The sequence below is a fragment of the Pongo pygmaeus genome, chromosome 21 (genome assembly GCF_028885625.2).
Source record: "Pongo pygmaeus isolate AG05252 chromosome 21, NHGRI_mPonPyg2-v2.0_pri, whole genome shotgun sequence".
Taxonomy (NCBI): Eukaryota; Metazoa; Chordata; class Mammalia; order Primates; family Hominidae; genus Pongo; species Pongo pygmaeus.
Window position 1 is genome coordinate 41,240,045 of NC_072394.2, and position 26,622 is coordinate 41,266,666.

The 26,622-nt window shown below is 46.3% G+C and overlaps 1 protein-coding gene across 1 annotated transcript in view; it reads left to right on the top strand.

The window, feature by feature from the left end:
* The first annotated feature begins 7,109 nt into the window (after nucleotides 1–7,109).
* Nucleotides 7,110–26,622, top strand: part of PPP1R16B (protein phosphatase 1 regulatory subunit 16B) — a 117,794-nt gene continuing 98,281 nt past the window's right edge. Inside the window, exon 1 of the mRNA XM_054467509.2 lies at nucleotides 7,110–7,216. The gene's annotated coding sequence lies outside the window, so the exon portion shown is untranslated. The remainder of the gene's footprint in view (nucleotides 7,217–26,622) is intronic.

Consider the following 26,622-nt stretch of genomic DNA (forward strand, 5'->3'; position numbering starts at 1 on the left):
GTTCTCCCAGTAGTGAGTGAGTTCTGGCTCTGAGGAGACTGGAATGGTTGTTGCAGGAATGGATTATTTCCCACAAGAGTGGGTTGTCATAAAGCCAGCACAGTCCTCAGGTTTCCCCTTTTTGCACATGTCTATTTCCCTTTTGACCTTCTCCCTTCTCTACCATGTTGCGATAGAGGAAAACCCTTGCCAGAAGCCTGGGCCATGCCCTTGATCTTCTCAGCCTGCAGAACCGTGAGCTAAATAAGCCTCTTTTCTTTATACATTACCCAGTCTCAGGTACTCTCTTATAGCCACAGAAAACGGACTAAACCCCCTCTCCCATTCCCTACCCAATTTGTGGTCACCAAAACTTGTGAAACACTGACTTAGGTGGTGATTCTTAATCCTGGCTAAGTGAAGTGAAGTTGCATTTTCAACATGCCTCAGGAGTTCTTTTGATCTGTATGTATGTTTAAAAATAAACCTCCAGAGATTTTGATTCAAAGGGTCTGGGGTAGAACCCAGCCATCAGAAAAATTTAAAACCTCTTAGTGATTCCAAAGTACCACCAAGACTGAGAGCCACTGCACAAGATTCTCCATAAATTGAATATAAAAATGAAAGCCAGCTGGGCGCAGTGGCTCACACCTGTAATACCAGCACTTTGGAAGGCCGAGGCAGGTACATCACGAGGTCAGGAGATCAAGACCATCCTGGCTAACACTGTGAAACTCCATCTCTACTAAAAATACAAAAAATTAGCTGGGCGTGGTGGCAGGCACCTGTGGTCCCAGCTACTCGGGAGGCTAATGCAGGAGAATTGCTTGAACCAGGGAGGCGGAGGTTGCAGTGAGCAGAGATCGCGTCACTGCACTCCAGCCTGGGCGACCGAGCGAGAGTCTTTCTCAAAAAAAGAAAAAAAGAAAAAAAGAAAACCAGTCTGTCCCACTCTTAGTTACCTCTATCTTCACAGCATCACAGGTTGAGCTCACCACTGGCCCTAAATGCCTGGGGCTCCTTCCACCTACTTATGGGGCTCCTACTGCGTGCAAACAGCCTTGGGGAGCTTACAAAAGAGGTAAAAGTCACTTCTCACAAAAGCATGAGGACGTGGGAAAAAACCACACATACAAGCACTTATAAGTATTGTACAATCAGAATTGTACAGACCAGGAAACCGACATTCAGAAGGGGAAATGACCGCCCAGCGAGTTCATGCCAGAGCCAGAACTCTTACCTGGGATGCCTTTCTCCTTCTTGGCTCATTTTTACTTGAACCCAAGTTGAACCCTCTGCACTTCCTGCTCTTCTGTTGGTTGGGCCTGGCCTGGAGCTATCATCTTCATCATTGGGAGTAGCAGCACGGGGACAAGGGCGGCCTATCAAGGCTTATTCTGGGTCTAGCATTAGACTAAGTATCTGTTGAATGAATGAATGAATGAATGAATGTAGCCAGCCTAGCACCTGCCCACAGGCTGACATTAAGAACCACAAGTTCAGGCCAGGTGCAGTGGCTCATGCCTGTAATTCCAGCAAGACTGTTTGAGCTCAGGAGTTTAATACCAGCCTGGGCAACATAGCAAGAGCTCATCTGTACTAAAAGTAAAAATAATTGAGTGAAACTCCGTCTCAAAAAAAAAAAAATTAGCTGGGCCTAGTGGCATGCGACAGTAGTCCCAGCTACTCGGAGGCTGAGATGGGAGGATCACTTGAGTGCCAGAGGCTGCAGTGAGCTATGCTCATGCCATTGCACTCCAGCCTGGGTGACAGAGTGAGACTCTGTCTCAGAAAAAAAAACAAAAACAAAAACCTTTGTTCAGACTGGGCGCGGTCGCTCACGCCTATAATCCCAGCACTTTGGGTGGACCACTTGAGGCCAGGAGCTTGAGACCAGCCTGGCCAACACTGGGAAACCCCGTCTCTATTAAAAATACAAAAATTAGCCGGGCATGATGGTGGGTGCCTGTAATACAAGCTACTCAGGAGGCTGAGGCAGGAGAATCACTTGAACCCAGGAGGCAGAGGTTGCAGTGAGCCAGGATTGCACCACTGTACTCCAGCCTGGGTGAAAGAGTGAGACTCTGTCTCAAAAAACAAACAAACAAAAGACCTTCGTTCAGATAACCTCTAGAATGAATCCCTTTAAACGCTGGAATTAGTTCATTTTTCACAGACTCAGGAATCTCTAGACCTTGCCTCATAGCAACTATATAATTCACCCAAATTCTACCTTCTGTATAATTTTTTTTTTTTTTTTTGAGACGGAGTCTTGCTCTGTTGCCCAGGCTGGAGTGCAGTGGTGCAATCTCTGCTCACTGCAAGCTCCGCCTCCCAGGTTCACGCCATTCTCCTGCCTCAGCATCACGACTAGCTGGGACTACAGGCGCCCACCACCATGCCCGGCTAATTTTTTGTATTTTTAGTAGAGATGGGGTTTCACAGTGTTAGCCAGGATGGTCTCGATCTCCTGACCTCGTGATCTGCCTGCCTCAGCCTCCTAAAGTGCTGGTATTACAGGTGTGAGCCACCGCGCCCGGCCTACCTTCTGTATAATTTCTATGTAACTATGAATTTACTTAGTTGCAGTTGACTGGTTGACCTAAAGTTATGTTGACATTTAACTCTATATTTTTAAACATCAGTGTTTAGATTTTGTATGTTGGAGCCCATTTATTTATTTGACAGACCTCAAACATTTTCCCATAGCCTCGTAGAATATTCAGTGGCCTTGGACTGTCCCTTAATGTCTTACTACATATGGTACCACAGACGACCTCCAAAATAAAGGAAGAGACTTTCCTGCCTGTGGACAGGAGAGAGAGGTGTGGAGGATGAGAGCATAGTTTAACTTTTTTTTGGAAAAACTTTATTGAGATATAATCCACATGCCATACAATTCACTGGCTTAAAGTATATAATTCAGTGGTTTTTAATATATCCATAGTTGTGTGATCATCACCACAATCAATTTTAAAAGATTTTTACCACCTCCAAAAGAAAAACTGGTACTCTTTTTGAGTCACCCCCCATTTGCCTCCAGTAACCCCCTCCCAGTTCTAGACAATCACCGATCTGATTTCTGTCTCTATAGATCGGCCTATTCTGGACATTTCCTATAAATACAATCATATAATATGTGTATGGCCTTGGAACTGGCTTCTTTCACTCAGCACAAGGTTTTCAAGGTTCATTCACGTTGTGGCATGTACTTCATTCATTTTGATTGCCAAGTAATAGTGGATTGTACCGTGTTTTATTTATCCATTATCATTTGATGGATATTTGGGTTGTTTCCACTTTTTAGCTGTTATGAATAAAGCTACTATGAACATTTGTGTACAAGTTTTTGTGTATGTACGCTTTTATTTCTCCTGAGTATATACCTAGGAGTAGAATTGCTGGGCCATCTGGTAACTCTATGTTTTAAATTTTGAGGAAATGTCATACTGGTTTTCAAAGCAGCGGCACCATTTTACATTTCAACCAGCAATGTACGAAGGATCCCATTTCTCCATATCCTTACCAATGCTGGTTATTGCCTGTCTTTTTTATTATAACCATCTTAGTGGGTATGAAGTGGTATCTCATTGTGGCTTTGCATTTCCTTGATGGCTAATGATGTTGAGCATCTTGGCCATGTGTATATCTATCTTCTTTGAAGAAATGTCTATCCAGATCCCTTGGCCATTTTTTTTTTTTTTTTGAGACTGGGTCTCACTCGTTCACCCAGGCTGGAGTGCAGTGGCGTGATCTTGGTTCACCGCAACCTCCGCCTCCCAGGCTCAAACAATCCTCCCACCTCAGCCTCCCCAGTAGCTGGGACTACATGCCCATGCCATCATGCCTAGCTAACTTTTTGCATTTTTAGTAGAGACAGGGTTTTGCCATGTTGCCCAGGCTCCTTGCCCATTTTTATTGAGTTATTTGTCTTTTTATTATAGAGTTGTAAGAGCTCCTTATATATTCTAGATATAAGTCCCTTACCAGGAATATGATTTGCAAATATTTCCTCCCATTCTGTGGGATATTGTATTAATTTGCCAAGGCTGCCATAACATAATACTACAGACTGGGTGGCTTAAACAACAGAAATTGGCCAGGTGCGGTGGCTCACACCTGTAATCCCAGCACTTTGGGAGGCCGAGGCGGGTGGATCCCTTGAGGTCAGGAATTTGAGACCAGCCTGGCCAACATGGTGAAACCCTTACTCTACTAAAAATACAAAAATTAGCCGAGCGTGGGGGCACGCACCTGTAATCCCAGCTTCTCAGGAGGCTGAGGCAGGAGAATCACTTGAACCTGGGAGGTGGAGGTTGCAGTAAGCCAAGATCGTGCCACTGCACTCCAGCCTGGGCAGCAGAGTGAAACTCCATGTCAAACAAACAAATAAACCCCCAGAAATTTATTCCTCACAATTCTGAAGGCTACAATTCTGAGATCAAGGTGTTGGCAGGTCTGGTCCCCCAGCCCTGAGTCCTCTCTCCTTGGCTTGTAGTTAACCTTCTTCTCCCTGTGCCTTCCACTGGTCTTTCCTCTGTGTGGCACATCTCTAGTGTCTCTTCGTATGAGGACACCAGTCATTGGATGAGGGCCCCATCCAAGGGCCTCAGTTTAAGTTGATCACCTCTTTAAAGACCTTATCTCCATCTACAGTTACATTCTGAGGTTCTGGGACTGTAACCAGTACAGTTCAGCATATGAATGGGGGTGGGGGGCACACAATTCAGCTTATAACAGTTATTTTTTCACTTTCTTTTTGTTCTTTTCATGCTTAATTTTTTTTTTTTTTTTTTTTTTTTAGAGACAGGGTCTTTCTCTGTCATCCAGGCTGGAGTACAGTAGCACCATCATAGCTCACTGCAGCCTTGAACTCCTAGGCATAAGCAATCCTCTTAAGTAGCTAGGACTACAGTCATGAACCACTACATCTGCCTAATTTTAAAAGAATTTGTAGAGACAGAGTCTCACTATGTTGCCCTGGCTGGTCTTGAGCTCCTGGCCTCAAGTGATCCTCCTATCTCCGCCTCCCAAAATGCTGGGATTATAGGTGTGAGCCACCAGGCCCAGCCCTATCTTTTCATTTTCTTGATGATATCCCTGAAAGCACAAAAGTTTTTAATTTATCTATTTTTTTCTTTTGTTGCTTGTGCTATAGGTATCATATCTAAGCAACCACTGTTTAATCCAAAGTCATGAAGATTTAGGCTTATGTTTTCTTCAGAGAGTTTTATAGTTTTAGCTCTTACATTTAGATCTACATGTTGCATATAGTATGAAGCAGGGATCCAAATTCATTCTTTTGCATGTGGATATCCAGTTGTCCCAGCACCATTTTTTGAAAACACTATTCTTTCCCCATTAAATTGTCTTGGCACTTTTGTTGAAAATCAATTGGCAGTAAGTGTAAGGGCTTCTGTCTGGACTCTCAGTTTTATTCCATTGGTCTGTATGCCCATCCTTATACCCGTACCACCCTGCCTTGATGACTGAAGTTTCCTAGTAAGTTTTGAAATCAGGACATGTGAGTCCCCCAACTTATTCTGAATTTACTTTAACTGTTGATACCAAACACTGTGTGAGAGGTGAATAAACAGCACGACATTGGAGTTGGGAGCCCCCTCCCTCCAAAGGCCTCATTTTAGGAACACAGGCCCCAAGTGCCACACAAGCCTTGGAGAGATGGGTTCCCATCCTCTCAGCCCACGGCTCTTCATTATCAATCAATGGAAACATTCTTCGGAGAACAATGATTCCCTTGGGTTATCTTAAACATGGCTGTAAGTCTTCCCCACCTGCTCTACTGTCTAATTGCTTTTCCTGAAACAATGTCATTCACAACTGGATTATTAATGAACTGAGAGGGAGCCAGGGAGCCAATGAAGGGGGCTCACAGAGTTCCTGGAGAGGGCCTGGGGTCCTGGAACAAGTTCAACCCACAGATTTTCTCTCCCCCAAGAAAGGTGACTGAGCAAACAGAAAATCACTAAACTCAGGTGATGCTGGTGGCCTCAAAAGAATATTGCTAGTGAAAATAAAAGGATTCGAGAGAGTTCCTCAAACATGACAGCTGAGAATTAAATTAACTGGGTACCATCCCCAAACTCTCCAAACTTAAACTCTGAATTTCCCCAGCTGGCTGGCCCTGGGGTGCCTAGGGCTCTCATCTGTAGGCCGGGAAAGCTCAGGAAACAAGGCCTTTGTGGAGAAGAGAAACCTATTGTTCTAAGGCCAGGGTTCAGCAAATGTGGATTCCAGAGAATGTTTGGGGAGGTTTTCTCCACTTTGTTTATGAACTTTCTCTTCTCTTCCTGGGGTGGTGATGGTGGGGGTGACTCTCAGCAACTTAAATAGTTAAACCCATTGTATTGTAAAGAAAGGCTCGTGCACAGAGTGCAGAGGCCTTCAGCCCCAGAAAGAGGCTTGAATGAGGTGACAGTAGCCACCGGGTATGTTTTGCTTTTTATTTTTAGCGTTAAATCTCAGGGAAGCAGCCCCTATCTTCATCCTGCACACCTCAAAGGGCGTCAGATGTCAGCAGAGGTACGACCACTTCCTTCCTCCAGCGCTTCACCTCCCTTCTTTCCAGAAAGAGGAAATGATGCGAGTCCACGCCGCAGGCCACAGCCCCCATATCTCAGCCCCGGCAGCTGGGGGACCTGGCCCCACAGATCTGTCCCCAGCGCAAGGCCAGGGCCGGTCCCTGGACCTCCTGGGAAGCCTTCAGACTCAGGCCGCGCAGGCCTTCAAGCTAGGAACCCTGAGTTCCTGGCCCTGGCATTCATTCTGTGTGACCTTGAGCAGGTTACCACTCCTCTCTGGGCTTCAGGATTCCCGTCCGTCAAATGGGAGCAGGGATACCGTCCTTGGCTTCCCTCTTTCCATGGTCGTGGTGGGGGTTAGGAAAACTATTTTGGAGGAGGGGGCAGCGTTAGGAAAACTATTCCGAAGCCTGGCCGCGTCCCAACCGGTTTCAACTTCCTGCAGCTCAGAAGAGGGGTCCCCACCCGAGAGCGCCGGGACCCTGTCCCGCGCTGCCTCCCAAGCCGGATGGGGTTGAGCGCGCCCACCCCAGTCCCAGGAGCTCAGGCCCCGCCTTGGGGGAGGAGCCGAGAGGCGGCGCGGAGGCTCGCGGCCGAGCAGAGCCAGCTCTGTCGCCGCTGGAGCAGCTGCGGCTCGGGGACCCACAGACACAGCCGGGGTCGGGAGCCGCCCGGGGCAGGGCTCGGGAGAGCGGGTGAGTTCCCCGGCGGCGCCACCACCCTCCTTGCGCTCTGCGGCTTCGCGGGGCGGGGGATGAGGATGGGGCGGGGAGGTGGTCCCAGCTTGCGATCACCTAGCTGGGGGCCGGGGCGCTTTGGCCAAGGGACGATTGCTTGAGATAAATGGGAGTGTGGGGACTCTGGAAAGGCGGGTATCGAGAACGCTAGGTCCGGGAGTCGGGCTGGAATGGGGGCGTTCTCCCCGGCCTCGCAATTCCTTGACGAGGCCAGGGGAGGGGGCGCATTGGCAGGTTGTTGGCTGCAGCCGTCGTGGCCAGATCTTGGGCAGGGGAGGTGGGGTCCTCGGTCGGTTCTGGACTCATGGGCCGCCGTCTGCCGGGGGTGCAATGCCGGGCGGCGGGAGCCACAGCGGACACCAAACAACCCCCCCGCGCCCACTCTCCCGGTCGGGCATGGGGGTGCCGCCCCCTCGCGTGGCGGGGCTTGGTCCCCCCGGGCAGCGGCAGGGCGCAGAGAGCGCTCCTGCCCGGGCGGGAAAGGTCCCCAAGGCAGGCGCCTCCACCTGCAGACCCGCCCCGCCTCAGGATCCGGCTGACAGCACCAGCCAGCCTGGGGAGACCCCGCGCGTGGTAGTTCCCCGGGAGGGGCGCGCCCGGCCTCTCCCAGGGCCCCGTGCGCCGGCGGCTGGGTCCCCCGCGCCAGGAGCGCTCCCCTCTGGGCGACTCCTGCTCATCGATTCCGGCCGGGAGGAGCGCCCCCGGGCGCCGAGGATGGGCGGAGACGTGCAGCCGCCCCAGAGAGGTCGCCCAGAGGGGTCTGCCCAAGGTCACCCGGAGTGCCCAGGCTGAGCTGCCCAGACCGCCCCGGGTGGAGAGCCGGGAGAGGCAGGCGCTCGCTCCCTTCCTCCTTCCCCCATGCAGACTCCCTTCCTCCGCTCCCCCACCCCAGCCCGGCCTCCAGCTTCACTGGAGATGCTGATGATGCAGCTCCCAGCTCTTGGCGGATAATTAAGCCTGGGAGAGCTTTGAATCTGGCCCTCCCGAGACCCCAGGGCTGCGCCGCTGCCGCGAGCCAGGCCTGGGTCCCGGTGCTCCCGGGCACCTCAGGAGCGGAGGGAGAGGGATGTGGCTTCATCAGCGCTTCTAGGAACCGAAAACCGAGCTCCCTGCGCGCCCATGTGATTGCATTTCACATAAAGGGCCCCTGTTCTCACTGTCAGAAGCGCCCCCCAGCTCTCCGCGGCTCTGGACACCAGGTGCCGCCTCTGAATCACCCTCTGTGGAGGACCCGGGGCCCGGAGGTACCAGGCGCCCTTTCCCGCAGGGCTCTCCCTGGAAAGGGCCTGCCGATGGCGGCCTCAGTCCGCAGGGGTACTTCCCTGTGTACCCTGCCATTTCCTGCGGCTGGTGAAGCACCGGAGAAAAACCCTCCATCTAGGAGGCCTCCTCTAAGGCTGGTAATAAAGCTTCTTAGCTCAGCCAGCGACTAGCTGTCTACTCGTGGGCAAGGTACTTGGCTTCTGGAGTCTCAACTGCCTCTAAGAAACGGGGCTAACAGCCGCCAGGCTGTGGAGAGATGAGGGAGACGCTGGGTACAGCGAGCGGGAGGATGAACACTCCTTGGCCAATACTGGCCGCCCTCGGGATTGGCTTTGAGCGGGGCGTGTCTCTCTTAGACAGGTGCAGAAGTGGAGCCCTGGTGGGTGGTTCTGCAGGGGCTGGGGGAGTTTCCACATCTTCCTCCCCCAGCTCTGTCATAAAAAGCCAGCTTGCAGGAGGCCGGTGGGGGCCAGCAAATCTTTCCAGCCGGCCGCCTGCTCACACTGCCCTTCCCACACAAATCTCCTATGCCCTTCTCTCCCACCTGTCACCCAAATCCCATCTTCCTGGCTGAGTCCCCAGGATGCTGGGGGCAAGGTGTCAACCAGGCCACCCTGGACCGTCAACTCTGTACCTACTTGTCTACTGGGGTCTACCTAACAGTGTCCCCCTCTCCTGGAACCTTCCTGGCTCCAGCTCTTCCCAGCCTCTGGAATGTCTTCTTTCCCCTCTTTTGGTCTCCTACCACGACACTCATTAGTGGCTCTGTGGGTCATGTGTCAAGGGCGCCGTGCCATCTGTGCTCTCCAGATCATCCATGGTCTAGAAAGAGGTGGTAGGCAAGGCCCTGTGCCCACTCAGACTTTGCTCTCTCTGGTAATTGACGGTGGAGCGGAGGTTAAATTCTAATCTAGCTGTTAAGTCATTTCAGGAGCTTGAGCCGCAGGGCTAAGAGGATACTGATGTAGGCAGGTGGTTTTTCCTTAAAGCCAGAACCATTCTCCTTTCTGCAGAGCCCATTTGAGCCCTTTGGAAACTGGGCCTATGTGTGATGGCCTCACAGAATGCTCACAACCCCGTGAAGTAGGCATTACTGATTCCCATTTTGCAGATGGGAAAACTGGGGCTCAGCTCCTCTCAAAACCAGCTCCATGCCCCAAGTGGAGCAACAGAGGCTGCAGCCAGCCTGGTTTAGGAGAAGGCAGAAGGCACATACCTGAATTCAGGTGCTGTGCTTGGACTCTTGGGACCCCATCCCCCCAACCTTTCCCTCCCCTCTCCCAACCTAGCCACAACCCCTCCTGCACCCAGGACACTTGTCACATTTGTTGACCAGGAGGTCCCAACTGGCACTCTTCCAGCAGAGACCAGGAAAACCTTCACTGTCCTGAGTGCATCTTAGCAATTGGGCTTCAAGAAGGGCTTGGACAAGCCTGCCTCTTACAGAAAGCTACGAGTATGAAGAGTGAGGGAGCCAGAGAGGTCTAATTTTAATTAGGGATCTATACCTAAAAGCTCTGTGACCCTGTATACATGACTTAATCTCTCTGAGTCTGGTTTTCTCATTTGTAAAATAGGTATCACAGTAATGCCTACTTTGTGGGATTGTAAGGATTCCATGAGACCATTAACACATAGAAAGTGCTCAGTACTAGGGTGGGGCGTAGTGGCTCACACCTGTAATCCCAGCATTTTGGGAGGCCAAGGTGGGAGGATCACTAGACGTCAGGAGTTCGAGACCAGCTGGCCAACATGGTGAAACCCTGTCTCTACTAAAAATACAAAAATTAGTGCAGCATGGTGGCACATGCCTGTAGTCCTAGCTACTTGGGAGGCTGAGGCACGAGAATTGCTTGAACCCGGGAGGAGGAGGTTGCAATGAGCCGAGATCACACGACTGCACTCCAGCCTGGGTGACAGAGCGAGACTCCATCTCAAAAAAAAAAGAAAAAAAAAAAAAAAGAAAGTGCTCAGTACAGCATCTAGTGTGGGTAGGAATGCAGGAAATGATCATTGTCACCATCACTACTATTTCCTCCTTTGTGTCGGACTCTCAAAGGTCCCACCTCTTCCAGTGCCAGGGTGGGGAGTGAGTTAGACGCTGTCTCTTCTGCCTGTAGCCATCAGGACAGGGAAAGCCTCTCAGCCTGTCTCCTGGGGTGGGGGGTGGGGGCTCACTCCTGGGAACTTGAGTCTAGCACCAGCTTTTCCCCGGGGAGTCTGTGAGCAGCCACTTAGCCTTTCTCAGCTGACTGCCATTTTCCAGGATTCATTGATTCATTCAAAAGACGTTTATTCCATCCCAGCCCTTGTGCTTAGCAAGGGATTTCAAGATGAATGAGGCAGCTCTCAGAGTTCTCCCTCTATGGGGAGAGGCAGGCCTGGAGACAGATAATGAGGACACTGTGGGATAAAGGCTACAACAGCAAGAAGAGAGAGTGAAGAGCAGATCCACATGGCTCAGGCTGACCCAGGTCTGAATCCTGAAGCTGCCACCTTGTAGCTGGGTGAGGATGGACAGAGGCCTTACCTCTCAAGCAGCTAAGCCACCTCCCTAAGATGGTGATGTGAGGAGAGAAATGAGACACTGTGGGTAAAAAACCTAGCTTGGACAAGGTGCGGTGGCTCATGCCTGTAATCCAGCACTTTGGGAGGCAGAGGTGGGCAAACTGATTGACTCCAGGAGTTCGAGACTAGCCTGGGCAATATGGCAAAACCCCATCTCTACAAAAAATACAAAATTAGCCAGGAATGGTGGTGTGCACCTGTAGTCCCAGCTACTTGGGAGGCTGAGGTGGGAGAATCACCTGAACCGGCAAAGCGGAGGCTGCTGTGAGCCATGATTGCGTGCGCCTCTGCACTCTAGCCTGGGCAACAGAGCAAGACCTTGTCTCGAAAAAAAAAAAAAAAAAAAACCCCAAAAAAACCAAAACCAAAAAACTTAAAAACCTAGCTTGGGCTTTCTAGATATTAATAAGTGCTCACAGATGTTCATTGCTATTATTAGTCTATTATTGCCAATAACAGGTGGGCAAAAGTTGCTGTGGGAGCATGTTGAGCCCTTCAGTGACAGTTTTCCAGGTGGTAGGGCAGCCCTAGCCAGGAGAACAGCATGTGCAGAGGCACCGAGGCTTAAAAGTGCTGGATGTTTTTGGAGAGTAGTGGGAGGAGTTGCTGGTGGAGCAGAGTCATCAGAAAGTTTGATGGAGGCAGAAGCAAGGCCGGGAGGTAGCAGAGGCCATCCTCCTGGGAGTCCCGAAGGATTAAAACACTCACTGACCCGAGGCAGTCCCTCTGCACCTTCCTTGGAGGGTGGTTCTCTAGTGAGGGTTGTCCAAGAAACTTCAGGATTAACTTTTGCATGGGAGGAAGGGCTGGTCTCTGCTCAACTGTCCATACATTCACCATCTTCCCTCTTCGTTCCACCCAGGAAGCATGAAGAAGAAGAGGTCCACTCCCTCTTCCTGAGATGCTTTTCCCACCTCTGCACTTGTTTCTCTCTTCCTGGGACTCACTTTCTCACCTGAGAGAAGAGGGTAGAGGTGGAGGAAGCATCATGACCTGACTCACTTATTGATCATGATACAGCACCAAGTGCATTGCTGGATGCTGGTCACTGTCAAAGGTCTTTACTTGCATTGCCATTGAATTCTCATACAAATCCATTGAAATGAATGCACTTATACCCCACTGCACAGAGGGAGAAACTGAGGCACAGAGAGTGAGGCAATTTGCTAAAGGGCATGCAGCTTGTGATAGGAACTCACGTCTTGGGGGCATCTCAAAGTTGCCATGTGCTATCCTTCACCACCTTCTTCACACACTTTGTAAATCTAAGGCTGACTGCAGAGTATCTGGCCTCTTTTGCTTTGTGTACCTTTGGGCGCAGGGCAGTAGGCATTTTGGAGATGGGTCACAGTGGGGTGTGCTCTGGGTATGTAACCTGACTTTGGGGAAATTCCTGGGTGCAGGCGCTTTGTGGGGAGGTGTTCTTGGATGTCTCAGAATCTAGAATGGCATTCCTTTGCCCACAGATGTGCCTTGATGCAGGCAATGTGCAGCTTGATTGATGTGACAGATGGTGGCTGAGCCCCACGGTGGCCCCAGGAAGGAATGAATCTTTTAGGATGGCTGGTCAGAGCATCACATGACCACAGACCCTCCCTGTTTCAGAGGACATCCAAACACAGGCTTACATTTCCTTTTACATAGGGGCAAAGTTTGGGGCCAGGGTTCAAATCCTGGCTCTGCCTTCCACTGGCTTTGGGGCCTAGAGAAATTTTTTCACTTCCTTGAGCCTTAATTTCTTCATCTGGAAATAAAGATGAAGAAATAAGTTGCTATTTTTAGCATCTTCAATAAGTTGCTAAATAGTAACTAACAAACACAATTCTGAATTGTCATAAGGATTTGTAATCATATGTAAAATGCTTGGCTTCCAAGCTGTGGATAATATTGATATAATATCCAGCAGATTTTTCTCTGCAGTACTTATCATAATTGTGATTATATGGTTATATGTGAGCATTACTCTTTTAGTCTTCTGTTTCATCCATTAGACCTGCAGTTCTCAACTTGGGGCAGTTTGACCCTCTCCAGGGGATATTTGGCAACGTCTAAAGACATTTTTGGTTGTTACAACTTTGTGGGAGATAGTGGGGGAGAGGAGCTACTGACATCCAGTGAGTAGATACCAGGGATGCTGCTAAATATCCTATGGTGCACAGAAGAGCACCCCCACAACAAAAAATTATCTGATCCCAAATATCAATAGTGCTGAGGTTAAGAAAGACTACACTGGACGATGAGCCCCATAAGGTCAGTGACTGTGTCCAATTCATTCAGCTGTGTGTCTCCAGTTGGCCAGCGTGATCAGCATGATGTCCAGCACACAGGAGACAATCAATATGCATTAAAGGAATGAATGAGGACTTGGAAGGCCTTATGTCCCCTGGAGTCCCAGGGGTTTAGCTTGTGGAACATTTTGAATAGGCAGAAGAGATTTAGATGAACTTGAATGATGAACAGCCAATTAGTAACTCAGGCCAAAGACATTCAGACCGAGCTCTCTGTTTTCCTTCCCAAGCAGGTGCTTGGGGGCCCAGATTATCTGAATTGTTCCTGCCATCACCACCGCATTTTACTCATGTAGATACAGGACCCGTCTTTATCTGGAAAGTAGGCTGGGGCAGAGGAGCATAGGTGCTGTCAGCTGGGCCCTTGGGATTTGCCAAGCTGGGGCACAGCTGCTTGTCAGCTTCCTGTTTTGTCCCTTTCTAGTGGAATGAAGGAAACCCACTGAATGGCTATTTTCCACTGACATTTACAGCAATGTGATAGGCCTTGGATTAATGAGGTCAAGCTGCAGTGTGAAATCTGCCTGATAACTTGAAGCTTGGCCAACAGGAAGACATTGCTTGTTTTCTTTGGACTGTTTGATGTCCCTGGATGGCTTTAGGCAGGAAAGCAGGGGTCTCAATTCTGTACAAAAGAGGAGGGTGTTTTATATCCTGGAATTATAGAGGCCAGAGGTGTCTCTTTTTCAATTTATTGGGAAGGTTTATTTTAATGTGGACTTAGAAATAAATGACTTACTAAAGTGAAGGTTCACCTGGAGAATTAGGCTGGCTGCTAAGTGTGAGTCTGGGCTGTTGAAGGGACTGTGCTGTTTTTCTGGGTCTCTGTAGGAGTTTGAGGGAGAAGACTGGCCCCAAAGGGTGTTTGAACAGGTTAGATGTGCCCATTGGTTAGAATTTACTTGGATAGGGAGAAGGGGTCTAGGGCGTATCCACAAACTTGCATATGGATCCCCTTTGGTTTCCTGCTAAGATGCAGAAACTGACTCAGTAGGGCTGGGTATGGAGTTTTCTGCATTTCTACCAAGCTCCCAGGGGATGCCAAGCTGCTAGTCTGTGAACTGCACTTTGAGAAGCAAGGGTATGGGAGACCCCAAGTCTACAGGTGAGGGTTCCCTGGTGCAAACCGCTTAAGCACAAAAGCAAATGCAGCCTGTTGTGTCTGTTCGCACAGCCATCTGCTGTGCTGTCTGGCTTGCGGAGTCACAGATGTTCACTGTGCCCCTTCTCTGTGTGCCCAGGCCTGGGACCAGACTTGACAAAGAGGATGCTTGGTCTCAAGGAGCAACTCAGACAGCCAGAATGTCAGCTAGAATGATGAGCTTTGAGTACTTTCAAAAACATGTATCCAGGTACATGCTGTCCCTGGGTCATCTGGTCATCTGGGATTTGTGAGAAGTGCAGATGCCTGGGCCCTAGCCCAGTCCACCCGTGTTAGAATTGGCCAAGATAGGGTCCTGAAAGTCTGTATTTTTTCAAAGTGTGCCAGGTGATTCTGATTCACAGCCAGACTGATGGAAGGGAAGGTGGGAGGAAGAACTGCCAGTACATGCAGGTTAATTGCTCAGCAGGACCTATGTAAGGTTGTAGAGTTGTGTATTGCTGATGGGCACAGTGGCACTCAGCTAAAGGAGAGGCTGAAATCTAGCCTGTGATCCACTTGCCAAGCTCTGCACCCTGCAGGGTTGCATCTGCTTAGAGGGAAGGGCACCTTTTTCTTAATATTCATCATAATCACTTGGTACTTATTATGAGCCAGGTGCTGTCTACTTAACTCTTTTAGTCCTCCTAACAACTCTAACGGGTGACATTATTATTATTATTATTATTATTATTATTATCATTATTTTGAGACAGAGTCTCACTCTGTCGCCCAGGCTGGAGGGCAGTGGTGCCATCTCGGCTCACTGCAACTTCTGCTTCCCAGGTTCAAGCGATTCTCCTGCCTCAGCCTCCTGAGTAGCTGAGATTACAGGCGCCTGCCACCACTCCTGGCTACATTTTGTATTTTTAGTAGAGAAGGGGTTTCACCATGTTGGCCAGGCTGGTCTCGAACTCCTGACCTCAGGTGACCCACCTGGCTCGGCCTCCCAAGGTGTTGGGATTACAGGCATGAGCCACTGTGTCTGGCCAGGGGTGACTTTATTGCTACTCTGATTTTACTGTTCAGGAAAGTGAGGCAGAGAGGTTCAATGACTTACTCAAGGTCACACAGCCAGTAAATGGAAAAGTCAGGATTCCAATTCAGGACATCCGGCTTCAAAGTCCTTGCACTGAATCATTACACTCTCTGGCCCTTTCTTTGCATAAAAATGCTGTCTTCTCTTTATGGGGCTGTCCCTACTCTGAGGGAGTGCCTTTTTTCTTGTCCTTCCTTCAGACGGGGGAGGGCTAGCAATGACCTTGGCTGGCTTTAGAGTCAGGTACGAGTTTGATTCCTACCTCCAGCAATTACTGCAACCTTGAGTAAGTTACATGTGTATATTTGCTGAGCCACAATTTCCCCATATGTAAAACAGGAATAATAATATAATATAAATTGATATGATATAAATAAATAATATAATATAAATATAATAGTATAATATAAATTGATATGATTAGGCATTTAGCCTCTGCTTGGCAGGTAGGAGGTACCTGATACATGCCAACTATTCTTATGGCATTATTATCATTAGAGTTAGTCCCTAGGAGTATTCAGGGGCTAGGGAATAGGTGAGCAGAGCACTGTGTCATTATGTCCCCAGGAGCTGGGTCATTCGTTTTGTTCACTAGGTTACTTATGGCCATTACTTACCTGGGCATCCCTAGTCTCTGCTTCTTGGCCCCAGAGTCTGTGCCAGCCTGGAGAGTTCTCAGAATGTCTTAGTTCAGACTCTCAGTCAGAACTGGCTTTATTTCCTCACATCCAAGAACAAGTAAAAGATACAAATTTTGACACTTTTTCTCTTTAGGGCTCTCGACTCTTTTTGGTGACTTTCTCTGTCTCCTGTTTTCTTTCTGGAACTATTGCTGTCGTTGGCTATCCCATGGACTGGATAGAGAGGAAATGTTGCCTTATAAACGTTGCCTATTACCTTATAAAAATATAGGGAAGATTTTCACCAAAATATCATTCTTTTTCTTTTATGTATAAATTTAAGCTTTTGTTTTCCTATGGCTCTATGTCATGCATTTTAATTATACAAAGTATATAAGTGTATCATAAGTAAACTTTCCCCATCTTCCCAGCCACTCATCCCTTCTCTCCGGAATAAATCTATGAATGTTTTATGTATTTTTCCATAAATTTCATATGCATATATAAACCCATATTCATTTACATGTTTATCCATTTTTCTTTTTAACACAACTATACAAAACTCTTCTGAGATCTTCTTTTTCAGCTAATTTATCTGAGCACATGCCAACACACACACAGATATACCTGGATGTTTAAGGCTATCTGATAGTCCAGTGATAAAAATGTACCATCATTTATTTTCTAGTTTCTTGATGACGGCTAAGATAGTTTTCAGTTTTTTTCCTCCTACAAATGTATAATGTTGCAACATCCTTATTTGAACCGTGTATATATCTTTGTATACTCTACATACTGATGATTTTATTCATAAGGAAAATCCCTGACAGTTTCAACTATGATAGACATTGCTAACCTGTTCTCCAAAGAGGCTGAACCAGTTTCTGTTTCCTCAATAGTGTATGACTGTTTCCCCCATCTATTCTCCAGCACTGAGGATTAAGTAACTTTCATTTTTGTCCGTCTGATAGATATAAAACAGAACGTTTCTGCATCAGGTTCCACAGTAATTTTTAGATTTTATGACCCTTTAGATTATGCCTACATAATGATGATCAAATATTCAGAAACTACATTGTACCTGGCCTTATGCTTGGAATTGGATACAAAATTAAATGAAACCAGCTTTTGCCCTCAGGTTGATCCCATCTCCTGGAGTTGGCAGACACATGAACAAATAAATGAGAGCAAAACGGTATGGTTCACATTGTGCTAGAGAAATGCATAAGCTTAGCTAACTTTCGTTTGATAAACTCTATATTCATTAATATCACAAATGAATTCATAAAATACCGTATGCCCTATGTCCCAGGGTGTGAGGAGGCTTGAAATTCTCAAAAGAAAACAACTTGATTAGAAGCAAAAAGAAAAAAAAACAATAATGGAGCTTATCCTTAGTGGGGGCAGCAGAAGAAGTGGGAAGTTAGGAAGGGGTGAGTGATTTTAAAATAGTCTCTTTGGTAGTTTCCATGTTTACAAATAGGGTTTGTTTGAGGGAGCCTGTGGGGAAACCCAGCTGAGTTTGCAGCTGGCACTGATTACCGATCACTCAAACCCGGGCAGATCTGTACGTTGGTCCAGATAGAGTGGGAGCAAGGAAACAGAAGGCTGGCTTTAAAAATCAGCACCTTGAAGCTCATAGAGGTTGGATGTGGGTGGCATAAATAGGCTGTTTACCGCAGGGATTACAAGCAGGTGTGCTCTGAACAGGCCTGTGGTAGAGTGGATCCATAGAATGGTTTTCAATCAATGAATGAACATCAAACATCCGTCTATGTCTTGTGAAGGGGCCTCCTTCTCAAAAAGAATAGGTCCATGTAGAAAGGGGTATGATCATCTGGTCAACCCACCTGGGGGGAACCAAGCCTTAGCTATATACATTTTCTTTGGGCCCACCTGTCCTAGATAGAGCTTCATTCACTTGAGGCATCTTAAAAGCAACACAACACAAGGAGCAGTTGAGAAAATCAACTGAATCAGCGCTGTGGAATGAACCTAACCATTGTTTTACAACAAATCCCCTCAGCAGGGATATATAGAGCCAATTGCAAAGCATGCAGAGTGGAAAAGAGACTGTGAAGACCAGAGAATCTTAGTCCACCCTCTTACAGGAGGCAAAGGGCAGGGGCCAGGCGAGGTATGTCCTGGTTCTGGTCCCAGGGCCCACCCTCCTCCACCATTAGCCAAGTCTGTTTTGCCCAGTTTGATGTTACAGCTCTTGTTCTAAGTCAAAGGACCACTCTCTCATGGCAGAACAGAAATTCTTCGTGAATTTTCAGTCTCTTGGCCAGCCTCCTGTCCACCCTCTCCCAGGTATCAAATACCTACCATGTGCTGGGTGGCGCTATCATGGGATGTAAAGGTGAACAATACATATCCCTTGTCTTCTGAGAGCATCCAGTCCAATGGAAGAGTCAGGTCTGAAACCAGCAATTACCAGAGTGCTGAGTGCCACAGAAGAGATGCGGTCAAATGCCTGGGGACTAGAGAGGGGAACGAAGCCCATTTGGCACAGGAGAGATAAAGAACAATTCAGAGGCAATATTAAGACGTTGAGGCTGGGTGCGGTGGCTCATGGCTATAATCCCAGCACTTTGGGAGGCCAAGGCGGGCGGATCACCTTAGGTCAGGAGTTCAAGACCAGCCTAGCCAACATGGTGAAACCCTGTCTCTACTAAAAATACAAAAAAATTAGCCAGGCATGGTTGTGTGTGCCTGTAATCCCAGTTACTCAGGAGGCTGAGGCAAGAGAATCACTTGAACCTGGGAGCCGGAAGCTGTAGTGAGCCGAGATCTCACCACTGCACTCCAGCCTGGGCGACAAGATCGAAACTCCATCTCAAAAAAAAAAAAAAAAAAAAGACATTGAGACAATATTGCCTAAATGAGACAGGGCAAGTGCTGAGCACAGTGCCTGGAAAGCCCTTAAGAATGATAGCTATTGTCATTTTAGCACTCGAGCTACCTCTCAAAGAACAATAGGAGTTTGCCAGGTGGAGAGAAAGAAGGGTACTGCCACTCATAAAACAGCATGTGTGGGTCGGGCGTAGTGGCTCATGCCTGTAATCCTAGCACTTTGGGAGGCCGAGGCGGGTGGATCACGAGGTCAGGAGATCGAGACCATCCTGGCTAACACGGTGAAACCCCGTCTCCACTAAAAATACAAAAAATGAGCCGGGCGTGGTGGCGGGCACCTGTAGTCCCAGCTGCTCGGGAGGCTGAGGCAGGAGAAAGGCGTGAACCTGGGAGGCGGAGCCTGCAGTGAGCCGAGATTGTGCCACTGCACTCCAGCCTGGGCGACAGAGCGAGACTCCATCTCAAAAACAAAACAAAACAAAACAAAACAAAAACAGCGTGTGTGAAAGTGAGGAGGTGAGTGTGGTGTAGTGAAAATTGCATGGGCTTTGTAGCAGATACATGTTGGTTCAAATCTTAGCCCTGCCACTTCCTAGTTGTGACTTTGGGCATGTCAAGAGGGGCCTCCTTTTACTAATATATCCAGTGGGGGTAATGATGCCTGTTTCTAAGACTCATTGCGGGGATTAAAGTCAATTGATGCATACTACCTGGCACACAGTAGAGTCTCAGCAAATGGTGAGTACCACTGGGGAGGAGTGAATCATCAGTCCTGTTCGGTGCAGCTGGAAAATTGGGTATTTAGTGAGTTGGGGGTGGGGAGGGAAGTTAGGCTGGCCAGAGAGAAAGCTAAAATGTCAAGGTCCAGATACTGGACGGTTTAGGCTGAGAGCTTGAAACTGGACAGCATAGGCAGTGGGAGCCATCAGATGCTTCCCTCCAACGGAAATACAGGATCAAACTTGGTTTAAGAGTGAAAACTCCACCAGCGTTGTGGATGGCGGGTTGGAAGATAAGCGGTGGAGGCAAGGAAACCACTTTGGGAACTGCTGCGTTCAATATTCTTGTCTTGTCAACTCACACCTCAGATTAGCATAGCAAAGCCTCAGTTAACTCCTGCAGTCAAGTGCTGGCTGGACAGGCAGTTTAGGGCAGTGGTCGAGTGTGTAGGCTTCACTGATTGTCCTCTTTTTTTTTTTCTTGAGACAAGATCTCACTCTGTTGCCCACGCTAGAGTGCAGTGATCTGTGATCGTGCAGTGGTGCAATCACAGTTCACTGCTGCCTCAACCTCCTGGGCTTAGGCGATCCTCCCACCTCAGCCTCCTGAGTTGCTGGGACTACAGGTGGGAGCCACCACACCCAGCTAATTTTTTAATGTTTTGAGATGAAGTCTCACTGTGTTGTCCAGGCTACTCTCAAACTCCTGGGCTCAAGCCATCCTTCCATCTTGGCCTCCCAAAGTGCTGGGATTCAGGCATGAACCACTGTACCTGACCCCTTGTAATTCTTGAAAGAAAAAGGAAAAAATAAAAAAGAGCATGGGCTTCAGTGTCAAAGCCAATCTAGATTTGAATCCCACCCCTATTGCTTACTGGACATTGGGCAATTACTTAACCCCACCGAGCTTAGTTTGCCCTTCTATAAAATAGGGATTAATAGTACCTTTCTCATAGGCTTGCTGTGAAGATTACATGAAATAGTATGAGTAGCTAAAACACATAGCTTAGCTCTAGGAATGCAGTGAGTGTTCAATAAAAGTTGATAATTGTAATGAAACATTACTAGCTGGGCTTGGTGGTAGCTATAATCCCAGCTGCTTAGGAGGCTGAGGCAGGGGGATTGTTTGAACCCAGGAGTTTGAGACCAGCCTGGGCAGCATACTGAGACTCTATCTCAAAAAAGATAAACTAAAATAAAAATAAATATATTACGTATATGACTACAGAAGACTTTTTTCACGTAACTCCTATTAACATCCTCTGGCGCTACTAGTGTTCTACCAAAAACATTCTGCTTTTAGACTTCTTGGAGAAGCAGCAACACTTTCTGCTCCAAGAAATAGTAAGGAGAGTTGCCAGGTTCTGACATAGTGGTTCTTGGGTGCACATGAGACCCACCTGGGGAGCTTTTAAAAATGTCAATTTCTGGCTGCATTCCAGACCAATTAAACTAGAATCTGTCGAGGTGGGACCCAGACAGCAGTATTAAAAAAAAAAAAAAATTGTGATGATTTCTTAAGGAAAAACAAATACACAAAAGTACACAAATCTTAAATGAATCAATTTTTCACAAACTGAACCTGTCTATTTAACCCATATCCTGCTTGGAGTGCTACCAGCACTCCAGAAGCCTCCTCTCCAACCCCGTGTGTCCCTTTCCAGTCACTCCCTACACCCTGAAACTGCACAGATTAGTTTTGCCTGTTGTTGAATTTTACATAAATGCAATCATATAGTATGCATTTTTGTGTGTTTGGGTTATTTTGGTTAACATTGTTTGCGAGAGTCATCCATATTGTTGAGTGTAATTGTATATTGTTCATTCTCATTGCTGTACAATGTTCCATTGTGTGAACAAACCGTATTTTTTCTCCAAACTACTGTTGGGGGCATTTTTCGTTGTTTATACTTTGCGTCTATTAGAAATAGTGCAATTAACATTCTTGTGAATGCCTTTTAGCGAATGTATACAGAAATTGCTGGCCGGGCACAGTGGCTCATGCCTGTAATCCCAGCACTTTGGGAGGCTGAAGCGAGCGGATCACCTCAGGTCAGGAGTTCGAGACCAGCCTGACCAACATGGAGAAACCCCTTCTCTACTAAAAATACAAAATTAGCTGGGCGTGGTGGCACATGCCTGTAATCCCAGCTACTCAGGAGGCTGAGGCAGGAGAATTGCTTGAACCCGGGAGGCGAAGGTTGCAGTGAGCCGAGATTGTGCCATTGCACTCCAGCCTGGGCAACAAGAACGAAACTTCATCTCGAAAAAAAAAAATTTCTGTTGGGTGTATTCCTAGGAATTCAACTGCAGGATTATAGGACATGCCCGTGTTTAATTTTACAAGACATTGCTGAACAGTTTTAAAAAGTGGTTGTACCAATTTATATTCCCACTCAGTGTGTAAGAATTTTTGCCAACACTTGGCATTTTCTGTCTTAAAAAAAAATTTGAGCCAGGCGCGGTGGCTCATGCCTGTAATCCCAGCACTTTGGGAGGCCGAGGCGGGCGGATCATGAGGTCAGGAGATCGAGACCATCCTGGCTAACACAGTGAAACCCCATCTCTACTAAAAAAAAATATATATATATATTAGCTAGGTGTGGTGGCAGGCGCCTGTAGTCCCAGCTACTCAGGAGGCTGAGGCAGGAGAATGGTGTGAACCTGGGAGGCGGAGCTTGCAGTGAGCTGAGATCGCACCACTGCACTCCAGCCTGGGCGACAGAGCAAGACTCCATCTCAAAAAAAAAAAAAAAAAAAAAAAAAATTGGCCATTCTGATAGATTTGTAGTGGTCTTTCTCTGTGATCTCCCTGTATATTCCCAGCATCTCCAAGTGATTCCAATGCCAAGTTTGAGAACATCTTTCCTAACAGATTTTCCAAAAGCAAAGTAGAACTGGGGAAAGAGATGTTGTAATGGTGAGTGCCTCCCCATGGACTCCCTGTGATGTCCCAGAGTTTTTGGTAGAACTGACCGGGCTATCAGCCAGTGGAGGGAGAATGTTCACATGTGTCAAACCTGACAGCCTGCCTCTCATTCCTATGTGCTTTGTTTGGAGCAAATGGCTCCACCAGGAGTGATCTGGAAGCTAACGGGGAAGCACTGTGAAGCTCTGGAAAGATGCCACAGCAGGACTTTAATCTCTTTTTATAATTTAAGACCTGAATGAGAAGGGAAGATATGAGAAGTGACTAGTGGGCTATATAGACATTGTCAGAGAAGAAGATCTGGTCTTTGTGACATATTTTTGTGCCCCAAAGGCTGCCTAGACCCTGGCACTTGGAAGGTGCTCAAAAATGGTCATTGAAATAAATATATTAGAACTTTGTAACTGTCCCTAGTGAGAGACACCACCCAAAGAGGTGCAGAGGAAAGTACTGGTGAGAATTTAGTGGAATTGATGCTTTGGGTTCTTTTCTTTGTAATTTCTATGTCGCTGCTGAGATTTCCTATCTGTTCTTTTATTACAAACATTATTTCCTTTACATTCCTGAGCAAAGTTATAACTGCTTTAACAATATTTATTATTTCCAACACCTGAGTCACCTTGAGATTGGTCTCCATTGATTGCCTTTTCTCTTTAGTTTGAGTCACATTTTCCTGTTTGTTTGTTTTTAATTTGCCTAGTAATTTTGGATTACATCCTAAATGTTGTGAATGAGACCTGAAGAGACTCTGAATTCTATTCCTCAGAAATATATATATTTTAGTATATAATACATATTATATATTTTAATATATAATATGTATTATATATTATATTTATATAATATAATATAATATATTATAATATAATATTTATATTATATTATATTTTATATTATTTATATTTATATAATGTAATATATAATAACATAATATATAATATAATAAAAATAATTTATATTTATATAAGATTTATATATTTTATATTATATATTATATATTATATATATTTATAATATAAATATATATATTACATATAACATATAATATAAATATAATATATAATATATAATATAAATATTATATAATATATTATAAATATAATATATAATATATAATATATAATATAAATATTATATATATATTTTTTTTAATCAGGCAATTAACTTGACCAAACTCAAACTCCAAATTCAGTCTTTCTTGGGTGGACAACATCTGAAATCTTTGCTCAATTCATTTAGCTTTAGTTGAACTACTTGAAGTCTGCCCTGTATGTGCATCATTCAGTGAGATTTGGGCACTGTTTATACGCAGAATTTGGGGCTACTGTTCTGTGATTCTTTTCTGGGATATTTCTCCTTATTTTCCAGCTGTGGTTACCTGAACTCTGTCTTTAAACTCCTCAAATAGAGAATGGTTTTCTATCCAAGTTTTAGCTAGTAAGTACAGCATTGACTGGGCACTTCCCGCAAATAAAAAGCCATAAAAACACGAAAGTCATCTAGTGCCATTTCTTTCTTTCAGGTGTTGCCTCCTCTCCAGTTTCTACTTGCTTATAGTTGAACACATTTAGTGCCTTCCAATCTTTTTTTTTTTTTTTTTCTGTCTAGAGTTCGTAATAGTTTTGTGTGGGAAGTTTGGTCCAGAAAGAGCTACTTTGCCCGTACTAGAAGCAGGACCTCTCTGATCAATAGCTTTGTTCATTTAGGGATCCTTAGAGCCACGCTACTCTATTGCCTACCTCATATTGATGGCAATAAATATTTGTTTATTGGCTATATAAATAGGATTTAAATTAAAAATGGAAGTGAATTTTCAGAGAACATTGCCAGAAGAAAACCCTAAAACTAGTAGTTACTCATTGTTGGCATCAAGTATGAAACAGAGTGTTCAGGAATTTGCTGAGTAGAAGGATGGGTGTGGTAGCAGAGCTCCAGACATTTGAGTGTAGACCAAAGCAGTTAACAAAGTGAACCTGAGATTTTAACATGAGGAGATAAATTCAATTGTGTTAGCAACACTTCTTTCGTGGGGTGAAATTATGGCTTATAGAGAAGTTATCATGTTCAAAGGAAATACAACCGGTGAGAGGGAAGCGGAGGTATGCTTGGAGTTCTGTATACCCAAGAGGAGGGAATCAAAGTGGAGGAACTTTGGCTGGAGATCAAAGAGGGGAGAAACAGAAGTAATGCTCTAAAGGCAGAAAATACTACAGCCTGCTCCTCTGCATGGTGACCTGGAAGGTCATAGATCCAGTGCTGAGACTTCAAAACCTGCCTATTGGATGGAAACTTCACTTACCAAAATGTAGAGCATCTGGAAACTTTCTGATTTATTGTACTAACAGTTTCGTCTCTCAGACAGGAGAGGAGAGAGGCCAGTTGCTGTTATGAATCTGGTTTGGGAGTTACCGGGTGAAGTGAAAGTGCTCACTGAAGCCAGGCACAGTGGCTCACGCCTGTAATCCCAGCACTTTGGGAGGCTGAGGCCGGCGGATCACTTGAGTACAGGAGTTCGAGATCAGCCTGGCCAACATGGTGAAACCCTGTCTCTGCTAAAAATACAAAAATTAGCCGGGCAGGGTGGCACTTGCCTGTAGTCCCAGCCACTCAGGAGGCTGAGGCAGGAGAATCGCTTGAACCTGGGAGGTTGAGGTTGCAGTGAGCCGAGAGAGTGCCACTGCACTCCAGCCTGGGCGACAGAAACTTTGTCTGAAAAAAAAAAGAACAAAACAAACCAAAAAAACACACGAAAATGCTCACTGAAAAAAGGAGCACCCATAGGGGGTTGAGCCTATAGGGGTTTGGAAGGCAGATTTTATGAAATTTAGGATGAGATATATTTCCTGCCCAAGCCTCCAAAAGTGATGACAGCGCCAACAGTAAGGGAAGTTATGACTTTAATCAGATATCCTTACTCTGCATAGATTTCATTTATTTTCCTTCAAGGACTCCTCTTACAGTCATGCCTCCGTGGCTCATCTTTCCTGTCTGACATTTTTTTTTTTATTTTTAAGGAGAGGGGATATTAAAAATACTTAACTAATGGCATAGAGACTGACCAATCAAAACAGATGCCAGACTAATCAGAAGAGATGCCAAACACACACAACTGGAACATCAGCCCTAGTTACAAGTTCCCTAACCTCTCTGAGTCCCAGTTTTCTCCTCTCTGAAATGCGAACAATATTTACATGGCAGAGTTGGTGCAGTGATTCCCAGAAAGGTTACAGGCAAAGAACTTGGCAGGTGGAAGGTATGCTGGACACAGAAGCTGCCATGATTACCTGGCATTCTTTGTTTCTAGGTTCATTTCATGTATCTAGTTTATAGGTTCTGCAATGTTAGCCTTTAGTTTCATTAAGCATATGTTTTACTCTATACTGACTTCAGCAAGTATTTGTTCTATTACCAGTTGGTCTCTCTGGTTTTTTGGCCAAAATGTCCCCATCTCCCTGGTCATGAATACTGTGGATTTTCTGAAATCTTCTTGAAATTCATGAGAAAGATCTGTTAAAGCACTTATGTTTCCTTTAGAGATTTTCCCAGTTCCTTCTTCTCCTTCTGCTTTTTATGGGTGTAGCCTTTGGAGTTAGGCAGACCTGGGTTCAAATGTCAGTTCCATCCCGCACTGGCTATGCACTTAATTGGAATCTGCTCTCTGTGTTGCCCTCTGTCTTCCTCTTCTCATTCTTTTGTCCCCCAGGGCAGGACTTTTTCCTTCAAGTTCAATTCTATGCTTTTAATCGTCCCTATTTCCTTGGAATTATTCTCTGAGCTTCAGTGAACAAACTATATGAAAAGTTTTTAAAAATTTCCATCCCAGGCTGGGCATGGTGGCTCACGCCTGTAATCCCAGCACTTTGGGAGGCAAAGATGGATGGAATTACTGGAAATCAGGAGTTCAAGACCAGCCTGGCCAACATGGTGAAACCCTGTCTCTG